Here is an 8,376-nt window from a genome sequence, read left to right as displayed (position 1 = left end):
TTGTCACTATTTGCTTTACTTCACCAAGTTTTCCACCACAGCCAAGTTTAAAAATGTTTTTCCATACTTTTACTTTTTCCTACTTGTAGCACTTCCTCTAAGCTCTTTAAATGTAAATTTGAAAATAATGGAAGATTTTAAAATAGCAGATTCCTCACCGAGCATCAGTAAAAGTTTTAAAGAGACAGCTCACCCGAAAATAAAATTCAGATGTTTTTTTTTCCTGCCAGCTGTACTGCTGTTTATTGATCTGTATTGCGTGCATCGCCTATTTTAGTCGTTTTAACATAATGCAACTAAATACTGCTCAGCATCAATTTCTCTTTATTAAAATTATGATGCACTTACTCACAAAATCCACAAACCTCATGAGCAGTAACATGTAGGGACTATTTTTTTCTGTCTACATCCGCCAACAAAAAGAAGCGTGCAGCGAGCTTACATCCTGTCATGCTGTGACTCGCAGTCTCATCACAGGATGAACACTTCCTTCTGCAAAGTGCTGTGATTGGCGGGTGTAGTTTGGCAAAGCAAAAAGAGATTTTGGGGTGAACTGTCCCTTTAACACAAAGAGGAACAACCCAGCTTGATTAGATGGACTCAGATGGCTCTTATCTCATCCTTTTGAAAGACATTAGGCAATCACAAAGTGACACCACAAGCCGTTTACTTCTTTGCTCTTCTGATTATTTAGTAGATTAATGTAATTTTTAAATGGTACAAAAACATACAAGGTCTTCTTCAAACGTCTTGCTTTCTCCAAACAACAATATAAAGATATTCTGGTTGTTGCTTTCAAAACTACAGTTAAAAAGTTAAGAATTGGTCAAAATAAATACAGATTACATGTTTTTATTGCAGCTCTTCAATGATTATAGCATGGGTTTTTAAGGTTTTGATGACTGAGTGCCGGATTGAAGGCCACACATGAAGAATACACACATCAAACAGTTTTTATTGGTTAAGAGAGTGGTGGCTTTTGGTTTGTGACTGTCATTTTGGTGCTGGTTTACAGCTTTTTAACCATTAGTGAGGTAGCGTTTCTGTACCCTAAGTGCATTTTTTTAGTGCTAAGAGTTTAGTCTCTCCAGAGGAGCTGAAAGTAAACAGAAACGCTATTTTTGTCTGTACCGCAGTGTAATGTGAATTGTGAATGAATGTAATGCCCTTCAAGAACCCTGGGAGTTTAGCAGAAACGGTTTAATTGCTCACGTGGTGGTGGGATGATTAGGACGGCTTCTTTAAAGTTTTCAGCCACTAGGCGGACACAGATTAGAGGCTAGGTGGTGAGTACAGACTGGGCAGGACGGCCATATGTGTCAGCAATAAGAGGATAAATCCTCAGTGGACACAAGCTCTTTTGATCTGGGTGATTTTTGATGTGAGGCTCGGCATCTGTCGTGTGTTTTTTTTTGTTTTTTTTTTTTTTTTTTTCTTTGTTGTGGTTGATTCTCGATGATGACCTGTGAAATTTTCCGCAGACAAACAGCTCATTTGAGTTGATAAAGCAGCATTTTTGTCTTTGGGGGTTCCCGTGATTTTTCCATATGGGATTCATGAGTGTCAGCATTAATCTTGGAAAAACAAACCGTCTCATTTCCCAGGAACTGAATCTGGGGCAGCTCTATACTTGCCAAACGGGCTCGGGTGTTTTGTTGAGATTTGAATACAATTGTAAGTGCCCCGGGGCATTTGATTTCCACTATAGGATGTCTGGTGTGGGGCAAGGTCAATTTGGGTTAGGTGTCTTTTTTTTGTCTGGTTAATTAGGGTCATATTATTACTTTAAATCAGGACCTACATATCTGCGATTTAAAGAGTTGTTTACGGAGGCAGGGATGCTGCAGGGATGTGTTGCCATCCATTATTGCTTTATTATATTATCCTCCCACATTCTGCTCATGAAACCCGTGTTTTCTTCCTCTCGCTGTTGCCGTGGCTCCCAGTCATTTTGTCATCAGACTTGGTTTATTGTGTCTGGTATGTGAGGATGATGTGGCCTTGTTAATAAGGACAGCAGCTGAGTCACACCGGGTGAAAACCTGGGGAGAGAAACCACACCGAGACGCTGTGCCGAGAAACCTGCCAGGGCGCTGACCGGTTCACACAAGACGCTGATTGTGGAAGCCGTGACCCCCCATTCACAAAGATTGCTGCACAACAGCCACACTGTTAACTCATTAATCGATTGAAGCGATTAATCTGGAACTAATAACTGTTTCAGTTATTTAAAACCAAAAAAACCCCAAACATTTTCTCACCCATACTTCTGAAATGTGTGACCCATTTGGGTTTGGGACTGTTGTACTGAGAAAATAAAGCAGCATATTTTATTAAAAAGTAATTATCAGAGGCTTTCAAAAAAAGACTCACAGTTTAGTTTACTTGTTTAATTTTTAATTTGACTCTTACATGGTGGGTTGGAGAAAAGAGACTTTTTCAGGGAACTTTAATTCTTTCTGTGTTTAAAAAAAAAAAAAAGGAAAGAAAGGTTAGAACCTCTAGAAGTTAACTAAAGCTATCAACAGAAGATAAAGAAACAACCACTATGACTGGTTTTGAGCTAGGGTCAGGCTGAACTTGGGAGCAGTAAATCATCCAGGCTAGTCATTAAACCCGGGATTATATATCCGCATCCATGCGTCTGCTAGGGTCCCCTCGGGTCCAAGTGTAACAAATATCTTCACGTAACATAACGTAACTGTACTTTCTTACTTTGAGGTGCTAACACAAATTTATTTGAAGTACTCAGCAAAGTGTCTCGCCCCAAAAATCCCAGTTACTCAAAAAAGAAAAAGGATGTGTTCATCCACCCATACGAGAGGCTTGTGACAGTGTGACCGGATGCAAACAGTCATGCCATCCACATCAGCTGAGCTGTAATGCTAGCGGGCCCCATTTTTCTCTCCTTTTTGGGGATCCACAGATTGTGAAATTCTGGATGCCGTTATTAAATCATGGGTTCACCCCAGTGTCTCCGAGCCAACGCAAAACGGATGTTGCACAACACATAAACATCGGCTACTAAAGTCGATAGATTCCATTTTATTTGTGGCTACACCAACATCGGTGCAACCTTTCTTCTTTTGGTGGGTCACAAGTGGCAACTTCCAGGACTGATGAACAACAAACAAGCAAGCATGGAAACAGATACACAGATAGAGAGAGTCTGCTGAGTGGGGCAGATTACAGCTGTCAAATGAGGAAATATTGATGACACGGAGTGTGTTCTAACACCTGAATGTAGTGCATTTTCTTCCTGCTGATGCTCAGGTTTCCTCCCATACTTCAAATATTGTGTGTGTAATGAAAAAAATGGCTCAGAGACTGAAATGTCAAGGCAACACTGTCTGTTAGAGGAGCTGCAGTTCCTCTAACGGGCACTTGGTTGGCTCTAATGGCCGGTCGATCCCTATAGACTCACCATGTTAAGATATCCAAATTCACAGTTTTAAAAAGCAGTTTTGCCATTTGTGGATCCCCTCTTTTATCATTATTATTTTTTCACAGATATGTTTTTTGTGCTTTTTAGACTTTATTATGAAAGGACAGTTTGAGAGTAGACAGGAAAGGTGGGCGAGAGAAGATTGATTGATTGGTAATTTATTTCAACATGTGAACAATATACAAGTACATTTAGAAAAGAAATAAGAGAGAAAAAAAATACTATACAAATTACATACAAAAAACCATTCTGATTAATTTACATGTTGAAAGGGAGTGGGAAGAAGTATACACTTATTTAATCCCACCCCTTTGCCATAAATTATCAGTGAATATTTAGTCAGCTTCCTTACTGATATAATTTGTAATAAAAATAGTGAACAGATTTCTGATATACTATATACTATAATATCACATCATGAACTTTTTGTTTGTTTGTTTGTTTTTAAATAGAGACATTCACTTAATTTAAATATTTTCCTTTTCTTTATAGATCGAGAAGATCATATTTTTATAACTCTTTTTGAACAGTTTTATGTTTGGACATTGCTTTAATTCCATATTCAGTTTGTTCCATAGTTTCACTCCATGAACAGAAACACAAAAGCCTTTTCTTGTAGTACGTACCTTCATTGTTTTGAAGTTACAAAAACCCCTTAAATTATGACTTCCTTCTTTCAAAAAAAACATACTCTGAATATTACCTGGCAGTTCTTTATTTTTTGCTTTGAATAGAATTTGTGCTGTTTGGAATTTCACTATATCGTCAATTTTCAATATTTCAGACTGCAAAAATAGTGAGTTTGTATGTTCCCTATAACCTGCATTGTGGATGATTCGAATTGCTTTTTTTTTGAAGAGTAAAAAGTGAATGTAATGTGGTTTTATAGTTATTGCCCCAGACCTCTGCACAATAGCTTAAGTATGGTGAAACCAGTGAACAGTAGAGAATATGAAGTGATGTTCTGTCGAATACCTGTTTTGCCTTGTTTAGTACTGCAATGCTTCGTGATACTTTGGAATGAATATATCTTACGTGAGCTCTCCAGTTAAGTTTTTCATCTATTATTACCCCCAGAAATTTATTTTTCACTGACTCTTTCAATATCAACACCATTTATTTGAATCTTTGCATTTGTATTTAAACTACTATTTCCAAATAACATCAGTTTAGATTTATTCAAATTTAATGATAATTTGTTTTTATCAAGCCAGAACTTCACTTTACTTATTTCATTAGTCATATCCTCCAATAAATTCTGCAGATCATCACCAGAGCAAAAAATGTTTGTATCGTCAGCAAAGAGAACCATTTTTAATACTTTGGACACTTTACAGATGTCGTTAATGTACAAGTTGAAGAATTTTGGACCCAAAACTGACCCTTGGGGTACACCACAAGCAATGTCCATACATAAGGAGCAACCACCATTTATTTTCACAAACTGCTTTCTGTCACTTAAATAACTCCGGACCCAATCTAAAGCTACCCCTCTGACACCATAACGTTCCAGTTTTCTTATTAATATATCATGATCTATAGTGTCAAATGCCTTTGTCAAGTCTATGAATAACCCAGCCACATATTGCTTTTTGTCTATGGAATTTGTGATGTATTCTATTGAATCTAATAGTGCCGATGATGTTGATCTGCTTGATCTGAATCCGTACTGACTCTCAGTGAGTACTTTATGTTTATCTATAAATTTGTCTGTTTTTAAACAGTTTTTCAAGAACTTTTGAGAATTGAGGTAGTAAAGAGACAGGCCTGTAGTTTGTGAAATGGTGTTTGTTTCCAGATTTGTATAGAGGTATAACTTTTGCTATTTTCATTCTGTCTGGAAATCGACCAGTTTGAAATGATAAATTACAGATGTATGTAAATGGTTTTATAATAGCCTCAATGACTCTTTTAACCACTATCATATCAATATCATTACAATCCAAAGAAGAGGAGGAAGACGTGCAGCAAATGACCGAGGACAGAATCAAACCCAGGGTGACAGCTTTGTGCCACATGGTTTGTTGATTTGGTGCTAAATAAATCAAATTGAACTGAACCCGCTGCCTGCTAGGTCTCACCTCCATGAACCGAAGTCCCTGAATTGGACCTCTCCTCCCGTCACCTCATCTCGGCACATAATTTGGGCTCTGTTAACTCTAGCTGCTGTGTTTGCTCCATTTTCTCTAAGCCACAGCAGAGAATAATTGAGACTATAATTTCTAATGAAAGTAATCATAACCTGGAGCCTCCTGATTCCTCCTGATTTCCAGTCTTTCCCTCTGTGCCGTCGCACAGGACTCTGTCCAACACGTACTGCCAATGTGAAAGAGAAGGACAATCCTCTTAGTGCAGAGCCTGTTTTCTTTCTAGGGCACTTAATGGCTCTGTGCAGAGCTGCTGTCAGTTCGGCCGGGATGTCGGATATCCTCTCCCTGTTACGTCCCTTTGTCCGTACAAGGTAGGGTCTCCTGTGAAAACAACTCCCCCTTCTCCTCCTCTTTATGACCCAAGCCGGCAGCTGTGGGGTTAATGTTTAGCAGCAGCAGCACAGGCAGGAGTTGTAGGAGGTGGAGGAGGAGGGGAGAAGGAGAGCAACTGGGAGGTGGGGGCTGGTCCACAGCTGTTGTAGTAGGCAGGGTCTGTTGGGGTAGGAAGCCTGCCTCACTCGCCCTGGAACAATGGGAGGCATGGCAGCCTCTGCAGACAGCACAGACACATACACAATGCTCATGCCCAAGGACAGGCCTTTTCTAGCTGTAGCATAGAGGAAACCGGCTTCCTCGCCACGCTCGCAAAGTGACGGCACTTTTAACAGGAGGTGGTGCGGGAGGGGGGGGACGTAATCTCCTCGGCGGCCGGAAAGCAGAAATGTAAGGTTGTGGCCTCCTTTCATGTCTTTTTTATCCTCTTTGCTTCTCGTGCCTTACGTTTCATTCTGGTGTGAGGAGCTCTCAGATGACTGGATGACAGAAAAGGCAGAAGGAGAAAGGTGAGATGACCCAAAATGTGTACTTTGGGAGGAGGGGGTTAATTTGTATTGGTGATGCAGTTTTTACAGCTGACATGGTCTTCAGCGCCCGGCGCTCTGTCTGCCTGTTGGGATGTTGTTTCTGTGTCCAAGTGAAGCAGATTTTTCTCCCTGAAATGACAGCGAGGGGACTCGTGTTTTGTGGTGTTGACTTGACGTGAATAGGCACGAGATGACTGCTAAAGGAGGGCTGATTTCCCTGTGTGCATATGTGTGTGTGAGTTGTTTAGGTTAGCATTAATATCCGTGGGTTAGCTTACATTTTATGACAGCAGCAGGCTGAGCACTGTTAACACTCTGTGTCCTTTTTATTTAAATGTTTGGCTGAACCAGCTCCAAATCCTGTTTTGGTTCCCGCTAACAAAGTGCCATAAATCTGCCAAACGTGCACGAGGGTGGGTGGAGGTGGTGGATGGTGTGCTGCCTGAATGCTGCCTGAATGTGTGATATCAGGAGGATGAAGGGACCCTTGATGTGCTTCCTCCATGGGTGTGGAGGTTGGCTGGCACAGATTTAAGAAGGATCCCTGCGTTTTGTGTGATTGCTCTCAGACCTGCAATGGCTCACTTCCAATCTCTCAGACCTCTTTTGGGAAGGGAGCTCCCCTCCTCCTCCTTCTCCTCATCCATCCCTTCCCCCACCTCCTCTCGCTCCTCATCCCAAATATTGCTTGTGTGCGATTCGTCTCGGTTCATGTAGCCAAACATCAGACAGGAAGCAGTGCCGAGGGAACCCGCCAGCCTGATTCTGTCTCACACACATCTCTATTCCACTTTGATATTTATCTGCATCTGTATTAATGATACCGACCACTGTGCGTCTGCAGAAAACGAGGAAAAAAAATGACTTTGGCCTACATTTTTTGGGAGAGATTCAGCCATTCCCGAGTCTTGCTTAATTCCAGCGTGTGAGGATTGAGGTTTTTGTCACATTGTTTACATATCCCGCCTACACACTTTGCGTACACAGCGAGAACTTCAGTCTTTGCCTTTACAGATTGGCAGATGGAAAGGGTGGTGTTTGACATATACTCGGATGGCCTTGCCTATCCCCAAGAGTGAGACTGACATGATTTAAGAAGCTTTTGTGCATTTCTTCGCTCTGCTTTGGCTGAGTCGCCTTTGAATTTTCTCCCCCTATCCCTGCCCTCATTCCATGAATCTCCTCATCCTCATCCCCAGCATCCCACCAAACCACTTTGAAAACCTAAATTTGCCTCCTTGAATATTTCAAATTTTTTATCATCCCACCTTCAAAAAAAAAAAGGATTTGAAAGTAAGAGTCTTGTTTAGGGCTTTTTCTCGATCTGCCGGCCACTTTGTGGTCTCCGTTTCTCAGCACCTGGCAAACCAAGGCCAGAACGGCGGATCTGCTCTTGCTCTATTAAAACCCCAGATTGAGTGGGCAGATGCTCAACACCTCTAATCCCATTTCAGTTTGACAAGATCTAACAGGATCAGGCCCCGTTACCTTATAGAGCACGTTTGGAAATGAAGAGTTAATACTGCAGTTCGGCGCCCAAACATTTCTGTGTTGACGAGACAAAAAAAACGCTGGCTGAGGAGACCCTACTGCAGACGCGGCGCCCCACTTATGCTGTAAACCTTTGTAGAAAGCGAGCATAATTAACGGGGAGTTCGATTAATGGGGGAATCCCACATTAGGCTGAAACTTTAAAGGAAATCTTTGTGTGGCACTGTCCTGCATTCTCAGAAAGACATAAAAGGGGAGTTCTTAAATCCTGTCTACTGAATTATTCATCCATCTTTCTTTCATTACACTTTACAATGACTCAGAGATGAAAGGAAAGACGAGATTGAGGAAAGAGGGCGAGATAGAGGAGCGGGGGCTTGTGGTCTTTGCATGGCTGGCGTCTGCCGAGTGCCGGTGTCTCCCGAGG

This window comes from Diplotaxodon limnothrissa, linkage group LG20, assembly GCF_057381915.1.
Source record: "Diplotaxodon limnothrissa isolate DT_005_m linkage group LG20, D_limnothrissa_male_GT1.1, whole genome shotgun sequence".
In the NCBI taxonomy this organism is placed as follows: domain Eukaryota; kingdom Metazoa; phylum Chordata; class Actinopteri; order Cichliformes; family Cichlidae; genus Diplotaxodon; species Diplotaxodon limnothrissa.
Note: the sequence above shows the minus strand (reverse complement) of the source record.